At 44.1% G+C, this 12,783-nt stretch overlaps 1 protein-coding gene across 5 annotated transcripts in view; it reads right to left on the reverse strand.

Annotated features, from left to right (window-relative positions):
* Positions 1 to 12,783, reverse strand: part of FNDC3B (fibronectin type III domain containing 3B) — a 369,204-nt gene that overhangs the window by 325,869 nt on the left and 30,552 nt on the right. The window contains exon 1 of one of the 5 annotated variants that reach the window (XM_065557751.1): positions 12,725 to 12,744. The exons of the other annotated variants lie outside the window; for them this stretch is intronic. The gene's annotated coding sequence lies outside the window, so the exon portion shown is untranslated. Of the gene's footprint in view, positions 1 to 12,724; positions 12,745 to 12,783 lie in introns of those variants that run through there. 5 annotated transcript variants of the gene reach the window in all.

The following is a 12,783-nucleotide window of genomic DNA, read 5'->3' on the forward strand; positions in this document are numbered from 1 at the left end:
GGAAACAGGGAATGTTTTGCATTGGCATGACACTCCCAACTAAAGGGCTGGGTTCCATGGAAAATAAACTATTTCTTTTATTGGCACCACACAAACTTTTCTTCCTCATCAAAAATAATTTTAAAAAAATCCAGCAACTAAATACTGACACAATAAGTTTAGGCTTGAAATTAGACAAAGGTTTCTAAGCATCAGAGGAGTGAAATTCTGCAATAGTCTTCCAAGTAGAGCAGGAGTAGGAGGGGGAGGGAGGGCAAAAAACCTAACTGGCTTCAAGACTGAGCTTGATAAGTTTATGGAGGGGATGGTATGATGAAAATGACTACTATGGCATGTAGCCGATCTGCAACTGTTAGCTGCACATATCTCCAATGGCTGGTGATGGGACACTAGATGCCTTACTACAGAGAATTCTTTCCCAGTGATTGGCAATTGAGTCTTGCCGAAATGCTCAGGGTCCAACTGACCATCATATTGGGGTTGGGAAAGAATTTTCTCCTGGGTCAGATTGACAGAGACCCTGGGGAGGTTTTGCCTTCCTCTGCAGCATAGGGCACAGGTCGCTTGCCAATTTAAACTAATGTAAATGGTGGATTCTCTGTAATTTAAAGTCTTTAAATCATGATTTGAAAACCTTGTAACACAGCCAGAGGTTGTGGGTCGATTACAGGAGTGGGTGGGCGAGGTTCAGCGGTCTGCTATGTGCAAGAGGTCACACTAGATGATCATGATGGTCCCTTCTAGCCTTAAAGTCTATGAGCTCTTATTTTCCAGCTTTCCAAGCCTAATCTTTCCCATTTCTCCCCTGGAGCAGTTAAGTAAAGGGTGGGGGAAAACACCTAATTCAAGTGCTAGTTTTTCCTCAAGTTCATTGGCTTTTCCTGCCAAAATTATTTCTGGAAAATGAAACTTCTGGGGACATGAAATATGCTGAGCAAATGATACTGAATGTTAGGACACTTCAGATACTGTAAATACTCTCTCATCTACATCATTATGCAGCACAGAAGTTCATTTTCAGCGTATGAGTGAGTGCATTACTCACCAACAGACATATTGAAAAGGCTACTCTCTCTACTCGTGCATTCCAATCCACCACAGTGGTAGCCATGTTGCAACGTGTTTCAGTAAATCAGCTCTTCAAGATTTCCCTTTCAACACACTCCACACCAGTCATTATATACAGTCCAAACAAAGAGAGCAGCCCATCTCCTAAGCAGCTGTGGCCACCAAGAACGCAGCTCTCAGGCACTCTGCTCACCTCACTGTCTGCCCAAAAGAACACACAACTGCCTATAGTAGGGCATATTCACCTTTGGAGCACTCTCCTGCATCCGGATGTAATCTTGTCAGGCTCCTCAGCTTCAGCACCTCCACTGGCTGGCTGCCTTTGCCTCCAGATCTTCTGTGACTCTGCCCTCCAGGCAATGGATGAAGTTCAACCCCCTTCCGAGGTATTACAAACAAGTGCAAACAAATCTGAATAATTCTTTTGCCCCACTGAACTGCTGAAGTCTTCTTCTACATGCAACATCCTATCTCAGGGCTTCCCCTTGTAGGAACCTTGTACCGTGCTGCTCCCCCCACCTCCCGATTATATCTTGTCTGCTACCCTGGGAGATTCTCTGGTAGAGAGAGACCTGTCTCCTCTGCACTCTCCCCACAATTAAACTCATTCAGTCCACTTAGTCCTGCCATGAGTGAGTGCAGGGGACTGAAATAGATGACCTCTTGAGGTCCCTTCCAGTCCTACGATTCTATGATTCTACTTAGTAGGGCTTAGCTCCACCCGCTCTGAACAGGAGACAATTAGCTACTTTACCTGCCCAGGGGCAGAGCATGACTAATTGGGTGCATACCCTAGCTTTGCAGGTGATGGAGATAAGCCCCATCACACCACAGCAGTCCAACAGTTATATTCAACAATCCTCATGGCCTGGTCCTCAAAGATGAAAGGCCGAGACACCTAAAAGAGCACTTTCCTCAGGCATCACGAGCTTAGGACAACCATGGTCCACAAGAACAATGACACTGTCGATCTCAAGGGCAAAACTCAGAGAAGCAATGGACAGACCTCTCAGCAATAAGGATAGAAAAAGGAAGAGGAGATGACACATTCAGAAAACCAAAACAGTTCCAGTAACCTCCTGATCAGGAAGGAGAGAGAGTTCAACAAGTGGACTCTTTCCTGCTTTAGTTTGTTTCTGAGAAGTGTTCAGATACTACAGTGATGGAGATAGTGATAGAGAGTGACTGTATGATAACCAAGCCCTCTTACATAGCAGGCCTTTAAGTTACAACTCACCAGTATCATTTAGGCCAGGGTACATCTACGGTATCATAGGCGCCGACTCCGTGGGTGCTCCCCACCCCGCCCCAGCTCGCCTCCTTCTGTGAGCACGCCGCATGCCCGCTTTTTCCCCCTAGCTCCCAGCGAAACACCTGTTTTCCGCGGCACGTGCTAGGAGGGAGGGGGGAACTCGACGCGCTTAGGGGAGGAGGCTGGGCCAGTGCAGGAATTTGGGGAAGGGGTCCAGTAGGGGCAGGGAGGGGGCGGAGACTTTGGGGAAGGGGTTGGAATGGGGGCGGGGCAGGGGCGCGGAAAGGGTGGAGTCGGGGCAGGGCCTGGGGTGGGGGGGCGCGAGCTCCCGCCGGTGCCAGGAAAAGTTGGCGCCTATGTACAGTAACAATTAAAAAAAAAATTAAAAACCACAGCACCGAGTCTCAGAGCCCAGGTCAATCGACTCAGGCTCGCAGGGCTTGGGCTGCAAGGTTAAAAATAGCAGTATAGATATTTGGACTCTGAGACTTGCCTGCCTTACACGGTCTCAGATCCCAGGCTCAAGCCCGAGTCCAATCATCTATACTGCTATGTTTAGACCCACAGGCCAAACCCTGTGACCCTGAGTCAGCTGACCCACGCCAGCCTGTAACTCTTATCGCAGTGTAGACATAACCCAACGTCCTGCAGCTTTCCCTACTTGACCAAGTCAAGCCTTAAAGATTTGGTATTTAAGCTGATTAACTCACATCTCTAACATTTCCTGCAGAATAACTGCTAGTTCATGTTTCTTAACAGGCAACAAAGTAATCTTAATAAGACGGTCTGTATTAAATCCTTGTATTAAGGCAGTCTTACTCTCAAGCAGCTTTCTCTCCCCTCTTATGATGAGAATCTCAAATTCCACGAAGAAGGCAGCAGAAAAGTAGTTAAGGTAATGCCAAAGAAGCTTAATTTGGAAAAAAGGCCAATGAAGTGAGCGTGGCTGAACGAAAAACTCAATGTTTTGTTTAACTCAAAGGACACAGGCGATTTTTGACAGTGCAGAGTCAACTATGGAACTCTGTCCTTTATCAAATGTTGGTACTATTATTATGATGAAGTGTTATTTTATGGGAAAAGAACACTTAACCCACACTACCCCTCTTACACATGCTTAAGAGAGCGTGTATATCTTACTACTCTCTCTCTTTCTTTGAAATCTGTTTGAGCTTCCATATATCTTCTTTTAATTTATTGTTTGTGAATTTTTTTTTCCCCATCTGATCCTTCATTTGTAATCATGAGTTTAAAAGCATCAAAGATTATGGAGCATTAAATGAACATGTTGGCAAACCTACTTCTCTGATAACATCCAATATATTTAATTAAAAACATTAACTCAATTTCCAGTGAACTTTATTCACAGCACCTGACAAGCTTGTGGCTGAACTGAATATATTAAAAAGTTAATTGTTTCCAAAAAAAACATGCCATGCCATATGCAAGGTTTCTTGTGCACGGATCCTTCATGCATGTTACTGCATATAAATCTAATCGCCCACACAAAGCCCAGATTTCTGTGGGGGTTGTAATGCAGCGCCAGCCACAATACAACATCTACTGTAGGCTATGAAGTAGAATGGTAGCCCTAGCTAAGGAAGATTTTGGGTATATCTCTAGCCCCTTTCTCTAGCACGCCTTTGTTCCACTTTGCCATGATTTATTTAGGGCCAGGATAGAGACCCCTCCATAGTGTCCATGCCTCACAAGGAGTAGGCAGATATGCGATTTTCATGGATACTCCACCCTCACTCACCCTTTACCTCAGAGGAGGCATTTGAGTGGTGTGGAAGGCTTTGCATTCCCCCTTCAAATATAAGAACATAAGAATGGCCATCATGGGTCAGACCAATGGTCCATCTAGCCCAGCATCCTGAATTCTGACAGTGGCCAATGTTAGGTGCTTCAGAGGGAACGAACAGAATAGGTAATCATCAAGTGATCCACCCCGTCACCCATTCCCAGCTTCTGGCAAACAAAGGCTAGGTACAATTCAGAGCATGATTTTCCATCCCGGCAAATAGCCATTGATGGACCTACCCTCTGTGAACTTATCTAATTCTTTTTTGAACCCTGTTATAGTCCTGGCCTTCACAACATCCTCTGGCAAAGAGTTCCACAGATTGACTGTGCATTGTGTGAAGTAATACTTCCTTTAGTTTGTTTTAAACCTACTGCCTATTAATTTGGTGACCCCCTAGTTCTTGTGTTATGAGGAGTAAACAACACTTCCTTATTTACTTTCTCCACCCAGTCATGATTTTATAGACTTCTATCATATTCCCCCTTAGGGTACGTCTATACTTACCCGCTGGTTCAGCGGCAAGCAATCTTCTGGGATCGATTTATCGCGTCTTGTCTAGACACAATAAATCGATCCCGGAAGTGCTCGCCGTCGACGCCGGTAATCCTGCTCCACAAGAGGAGTAGGCGGAGTCGACGGGGGAGCCTGCCTGCCACGTGTGGACCCGCGGTAAGTACCTTTAGGTTCGAACTAAGATATTTCGACTTCAGCTACGTTATTCACGTACCTGAAGTTGCGTATCTTAGTTCGAACTGAGGGCTTAGTGTGGACCAGCCCTTAGTTGTCTTTTTTCTAAGCTGAAAAGTCCCAGTCTTATTAATCTCTCCTCATATGGAAGCTGTTCCATACCCTAATCATTTTTGTTGCCCTTTTCTGTATCTTGTCCAACTCCAATATATCTTTTGGAGATGGGGTGACCACATCTGCATGCAGTATTCAAAATGTGGGCGTACCATGGATTTATATAGAGGCAATATGATATTTTCTTTCTTATTATCTATCACTTGCCTAATGGTGCCTAATATTCTGTTAGCTTTTTTGACTGCCACTGCACATTGAGTGGATGTTTTCAGAGAACTAGTCACAATGACTCCAAGATCTCTTTCTTGAGTGGTAACAGCTAATTTAGACCCCGTTATTTTATATGCATAGTTGAGATTATGTTTTCTAATGTACATTACTTTGCATTTATCAACACTGAATTTTATCTGCCATTTTGTTGCCCAGTCACTCAGTTTTGTGAGATCCTTTTTTAACTCCTCACAGTCTGCTTTGGACATAACTATCTTGAGTAGTTTTGTATCATCTGCAAATTTTGCCAACTCACTGTTTATCCCTTTTTCCAGATCATTTATGAATATGTTGAACAGTACTGATCCCAGTACAGACCTCTGGGGGGATACCACTATTTACCTCTCTCTATTCTGAAAACTGACCATTTATTCCTATCCTTTGTTTCCTATGTTTTAACCAGTTACTGATCCAAACAGAATGTTTTCTCCTCAGTATTTTGGAATATTAAACGTATGGCCACTTAACACTCATCTTATAAAGAGCGGAGTAAAGCTGTATGTTGGTGACCATGGGCGTCCTATCTTTTCTTTGCCATGTAGACAAACAATTAGTTGCTAAAACATTTAAAAATACACCAAAACAAAAAAAAAACAGCAGCCCTTAAAATTACCATAAAAAACAACTAATAAGCTGATCAAGAAAACACATCACCCTTCAATGGCATTTTCCATCCCAAAAGCTCCCTCAAAGGGTGAACTTTGCAACTTGGCCTGAAAGTTAACAGATCTGGGCTACTTCAGGCCAAGAAGAACAATGTATTTCTAAGGAAAGAGGCTGTGGTATTGATTGCATTTGGCAATAGCTCGCACCTGAAGCTTCAGAGGAAAGCAAAAAAGAAACCCAGCAATATGTCCAGCCAATCTCCTCAGAGAGGCAAGAGGATGTCTTTATGATCCCTAAGGCAATAAATTTTGTCCTGAAGCATGAGATTTGGTCACACCTGTTTAAACATGTGTAAGTACAAATGTAAGCATTAGTTATATTTAAATGCCCTCATTGGTTTCCCCTTTCTTTATGCAATAAACAAAGCTTTTACCAGGGCATTTAAGACTATAGCTTGCAGAAAGCCAGTCAAACTTGACAGTCTGCATTCTGAAAATATACCCATTCAAAGCATGATTCTTCTCTCAGAAAGGTCAGTAATGAAACTCTCATCACCTTCAATGGGGAAATGACGGCGTTCTCAATTTCTGGTCTATTTCTAGAATCTACATTCTTACTTCTCAATAGTCCTAAATATCACTGAGTTTTGTTATCCTCCTGTGGAGAAATTCTCTAACACCCAAGACTTGCTATTGCAATTTAAGAGTTAAGTGTAGGCCTTATTTTGCTAGTTATCAGTAATATTCTCTTTGAAATGCAACTCCACACAGAAAAGTGACTGTAAAAATTGCTTTTTAGCTCTGTGTAAGCTCAAAAGCTTGTTTCTTTCAACAGAAGTTGGTCCATTGAAATATATTATCTCACCGTCCATGCCTCTCATATCCTGGTACCAACACGGCTTCAACAACAATGTAAAAACTGCATCTTTCTACTCCACAGATCAGATCTCTGCACCTATTCAGAGTCACACTGAACTACTTTAGTCACAAAAATAAGATTTTAGGGCCAGATTTTTAGAAATATTTAGGTGTCTGACTTCCATTGATTTGAATGGGAGTTAGGGGCTTGAATACTTTTAAAAATTTGGGCCTTTCTACTATTACTCCTGGTAGGAATGAAGAACCAACATAACTCAGGCCTGGTCAACACTACCCAGTTAGGTCGATGCAAGACAGCTTATGTCAACCAACCTGTGGATATGTCTTCACTTAAATTTGGCTACCGCCGACGTAAGTGCCCTGCTATGCCGATTTAATAACATCCCCTCCCTGAGCAACGTAGAGTCATTGTCGAAGTAGTTAGGTCGACTCAGTGAGCATGTAAACACTGCATTACTTACCTTGAGTGCCTCCAGCAGCTGTCCCACAATACCGCAAACTAACTGCTCTGGTCACCATTGTGAACCCCACAGCCCAGGGATCAGGTGGTCAGGAAGCCTCTCCTCCCTTTTAAAGCCCCAAGAATCTTTGAATTTCCTTTTCCTAGTTGCCCAGCTTGACGAGCACACCTAGCAGCTCTCCATTGTGGAGTGTAACTGCCCTGTTGACCATGCCAACTACATGCTCCAGACACACCCCTGCCTGGGGCAGACAGGAGATACTGGGCCCATGAAGGCAGAGCCCTGAACCAGCCGCAGAAACATGGACAGCTATGAGCAGATTGCTGAGGGGATGCAGGAGAAGGGCTACAACAGGGACCAGCAGCAGTGCGGTATGAAAGCCAAGGAGCTGCAACAGGCAAACCAGAAGGGCAGAGAGACCAATAATCGATCCAGTGCCAAGCCACACACCTGCTGCTTTTACAAAGAGCTGCATGCCATACTTTGCAGAGACTACCTCCAAGGGCACCACAGAAACTTCCAAAGAGCCCAAGTCACAGGCCCCTGCCGTGAACAGCGAGGAGGAGTATGGGGAAACAAGCGACCAGGGGAATCCAGCTGCGCAGTGAGTCAGGACCTGTTTTAGACTCCATCGCAGTCCAGCCTGTCCCGACAGCTGAGCATGGGCAAGCCTGATGCAAGGGAAGGAACCTCTGGAAAGTATGCAGTTTACTTTGAATTTACAGGGATTGAATCCCCAAAATAGCAGGACATATCTTTTGATTTACTCATTTTTATTTGTGCTAGAAGAGGTAGTGGCAGGGCCGGCTCTGGCTTTTTTGCCGCCCCAGGCAAAAAAGCCTCCCGCCGCCCTCCCCCCACCCCCCGGCGGGGAGCGTGGCAGGGGAGGGCGGCGAGCCAGCCGCGGCTCCGCTGGCAGCCGGAGCGCTGGGAGGAGGGTGGAGAGCCCGGCCTGGGCTCCGCTCTCCCCGGCGGCCAGAGCGCCGGGGGAGGGCAGCGAGCCCGCTGCGGCTCCGCTCTCCCCGGCGGCTGGAGTGCCGCGGGGAGAGCAGCGAGCCCAGTCGCGGCCTCGCTCTCGGGCCGGAGTGCCGCGCCACCCCCCTCCAGGTGCCACCCCAAGCACATGCTTGGTGGGTTGGTGCCTGGAGCCGGCCCTGGGTAGTGGAACAACCAAGAGAAGTAGAGTTGCTATCTGCTTGTCGTTCCCCTCTAGCATTAGGCAATGGGGGTCATGCGGAGCAGTTTGTTTAAGTGAACCAGGATGTCCTGTGAATCCTCCATACAGCTCTCAATGAAACTTTCATGGAAGTACTCTGCAATCTCTGCTGAAGGTTTCTGGGGAGGGCTGCCTTATTTCGTCCACTGCAGTGGGACACTTTCCCATACTACTCAGCCATTACTTCACCAGGCACCATTTAGGCTAGCAACATACGGGCCCGGGTAGCACCGGGATGCCAGCAGCAGCTGCATTCTCCCTGCCTCTGTTACCCTAAGGAGTGAGATATCAGGTAAAACCAACAACCCCTGTGAAAAACGGTTCCAGGATTCAGTTTCATTGCCCTATACTAGTAGTATCATGCAACCAAGCCATTCCCTCCTCATTTCTTCAACCTCCGAAGGGCCATACTCACCATGGCTGGTGCTGCGACTGGCACCGTGCTCAATCAATCCCTATCAGAAGTGAGAACGTAGTGCTTACAGCACCGGGAGTGAGTTCAGCACCTTAAGTTTTGATTTCCATCATGAATACACTGACAATGATACCTGTTGTATCTGCAGCTGCTGCCATTGCAGCCTTCAGGGTCTCCTTCTCCACACCCGTGGAATACTTGAGCCAGATGAGGAGGAAAAAGAAGAGGTCTCTGGGTGACATATTTCATGTGTGTCATGCACTGTCCCTGACTACCCCACACTGATTTTGATAAAACATCCCCAGTGATCCATCAGTGTTTGCATAACCATAGAAAATAAGCCATTTCTGTTGAGGTTCTCTGTGGCAAGGTGGTCTCGTGCTAAAATAAGGATATGCATGCCATTTATTGCCCCACCGCAATTTAGGAACTATCCACTATGTTCTGCACATTGCCCAGAGTCACAGTCCTGCATAGCAGGAGGCAATTACTGGTCCTGCACAATTGCACGACAATGGCCCCTGCGCTGGATTTCCCAACTCCAAATTGATTCCCGACTGACCAATAGCAAGCTGGCATTGCAAGTTTCCACAATACAATCACCACTTGCTTCTCAACTGTTGGTGCGGCTCTCATTTTGATGGTCCCTGCACTGGGGGGCTGGGGTGAATTTGACACACAGATCCAGGAATAAGGCCTTGTGCATCTGAAAGTTCTGCAGCCATTGCTCATCATCCCAAACTTGTATGACAGTGTGACCCCACCAGTCAGTGCTTGTTTCTCGGGATGATCTCCAGCTGCTCTGTGAATGCCAACAACAATCTTGAATTGTTTCTTTCTATGTCCCACAGCAATCTAGCCTCCAAGGAATCGTCATGTTCCCCGTGGCTTCTCTTGGGGCTCTGCAAACAGGGCAGGATCACGCGCTCTGTGCTTGCAATGCTCAATGACAATAGTGCAGAGCTGTGCAGGCTCCATGCTTCTGTCAGAGATTGCGGACAGCAAGGAGGGACATGTGGGTTTGTGGGATTTTGAAAAGAAGGCATGAAAGATATGGGATGTAGATGAAATGATGAGATGGAGAACATTGCATTATGCAAAGTTGACCCTATGCTCAGTCACCCCTGTGTGACTCGTTTCAGCCCCATCAGGCATTGCAAGAATTTCCCAAAAGACCCTGCACTTGATGGTGGCAAATTGCACAGTGCGATACCTACCCACGGTGCACTGCACTCCGCATTGATACAAGGACTCCTAGTGAGGATGCACACAGCCAAGTGTGTGCACACACAAGCGATGTAAAACTATGGTGGCTGTACGCAGACATAACTTATGTCGCCATAATTGTGTAGTGTAGACATGTCCTAAGAGTGAGCTAGAGTCTACTCTGGCTCCCACCTCAGCAACCTACTTCCCAACTAAGTCCTCCATTTGCTGTCAGATTCTGCCTTTACCTGTGTAACCCCAGAGAAACCAATGGGGTTTCAGAGTATGGGCAGACAATGGCAATAATGGATTTGCATAAGTGTAAATGAGAGCAGAATATTTATTACTGGAGATAATACACAAACCAGGAAAAGAGCCCAGCCAGCCTTGACTTTCAGATACTAGGCTTAATTTTTAAAACCGGCAGTTGGGGCGGGGAGAAAGGGGGGACGACATGTTTTTACTAGTAAACTGAATAAAAAATTATCTGGACGCCATTGGTGACACACAAATGGAATCCAACCAGGTTATATTTAGAGTCACTTTACAGAGCAGGGCTGTTAGGTTAGGCCCATTTCAGACAAAAATTCCCATAACCAATATTAAAGACCTGCATCATCAGTAATATTAAGGACTTGTCCACATGGGGAAATTTCTAGGCATAGCTATATCGAAAAACTATTCCAATACAGCTGTTCCAGAAAAACTCCCTGTGTGGACACTTTTCCAGAGTAAAACTGACTTTAATTGGAATAGAGTATCCAGCCAGGGAGTTATTCTGGAATAGCTTATTCCGATATAGCTATGATGGTCAATTTCCCATGTAGACAAGCCCTAACACAGCAATTTTTCATCAAATTGATGCAGTGGTCTCTATTTGTTGCCTTATATGTATTTACACAGTCTTTTGCTTTGGTTAATGGCAAGTGGAAAGAAATGGTAATGGAAGAGGTGGAGTTTATTATGCCCTTAACTGACATTAAATCAATACATATGCTAAACTCATTATGCAATTAACGTGTTCCCAGTTTTATATGCTTAAGGAAGCTGTATAACTACATTTTATAAACTGAAATAATAAATTGCCATATATACTCGTTCATTAGCCCATTCGTTTATAAGCTGACCCCCAAGACCGGTTAGGTAAAAATAGCAAAAACTGTATGACCCTTTCATAAGCCGACCCTATATTTCAGGGGTTGGCAAACTTTGGCTCCCAGCCGTCAGGGTAATCCACTTTTTTTTTTTACTTGGAGTGTCTGCAGGCATGGAGACCCTCAGCTCCCTGTGGCCAAGAGCCTGCAGACGCTCCAGGTAAACAAAACGACAATGTATTAGATATTAAATTCAATGATTCCATAGAGTTTAAAATCATCAAATTTTGGTGTAGACCCATTTATAAGCAACCCCCCACTCTTTGATGTGTCACATTTTTACCAAAAATATTCAGCTTATGAACGAGTATATACGGTAATCTTTTTCAGAGCAATCAGAGTGACAGAGAAGTTGTTAGTATTCTTTGGAAGTGTAGCAGTCTTTAATTTACATCTAAACATAGGTCTAATGAAGGCATGAACCTGAATAAATACATTTAATTAAACTGTATCAAAAAGTGTCAAATATATTACAGGAGAATACACCCCCATAGAAAAGAACCACTTTCCAAGATAATCAAAGAGACATTTTAATCAAACACTATTGCTGGATAAGGTCTAATGTAAACAAAATAAAATTACTTTCCTAACAGACACAAAATCTCTCTTATCAATTAGATTTAGCCAACTTCTACTCTCCCAGACCAACTTTAAACATAAGAGTGCAAAACGCTATTCTAAACTCCTAGAAAGGGAAAGGATCTATGTCCAATAACTGAATATTGCATCTTTGAGTAAAAGCCTTGTTCCACTGAAGTCATTTGCAAAACTCCCATTAGCGTCAATGGGGCAAAGATACCAAAAGGGACTTATTGTTCAACACTAGTCATTATTACTATAACTGACATTAAAACTTTTTTTTAATTTAATGTCAAATTTTCTTCAGTTATACCACTGTGTTAACTGTAGTACATACTCACATTTAAGAATCTGTCAGTAAGAAAAGCAAATGTTTAGATCAATACAATTCAACCCGACTCACTCCAATGAGTGTACATTTAAGAAAAAAAAAAGTTTAACAAAATTTAAGATTAACTGCATATATACCTATGGTAAAATTTTGAAATTGTCTGTAGCACTTAAATTTCCAAGTTTATTTCCATCCATTGTTACTTCCGTAACAATTCTGAGAAATATGAATAGTGAACAGATTTTTAAAATCAAGCTTTTTCATGCACAGAAATAGAATGTACAACATTTGTGCACACTGCAAGTGCAATTACTTTGGATTTAAGAGGACAGAAGGAACACTAATAATTTTATTCTTGTCTGACCAAAGGCCCCATGTTGAAATCCTTAGTCAGTCTGAAATTGCCTACGAGTTCAACAGCAGTTTTGCTCAAACAAGTACTAGAGAGCCCATTGTTTTTAAGCTGAAACATGCAGGAAACAATGTAAATCTGAAATAGTTCATTAGTTCTTAGTTGTTTTCAAGTATAGACTCTATCCTCTCCTATACCGATTCTCTGAATGGGTACTTCTCTCTTGGTGCCTTAGAGAACACCCAGACACAGCAATTATTAAAATAGTTTTAACTATTACACCTCTACCTCGATATAACGTTGTCCTCGGGAGCCAGAAAAATCTTACCGCGTTATAGGTGAAACCGCATTATATCGAACTTGCTTTGATCTGCCGGAGTGTGCAGC

Source organism: Chrysemys picta, chromosome 9, assembly GCF_011386835.1.
Source record: "Chrysemys picta bellii isolate R12L10 chromosome 9, ASM1138683v2, whole genome shotgun sequence".
Taxonomy (NCBI): Eukaryota; Metazoa; Chordata; order Testudines; family Emydidae; genus Chrysemys; species Chrysemys picta.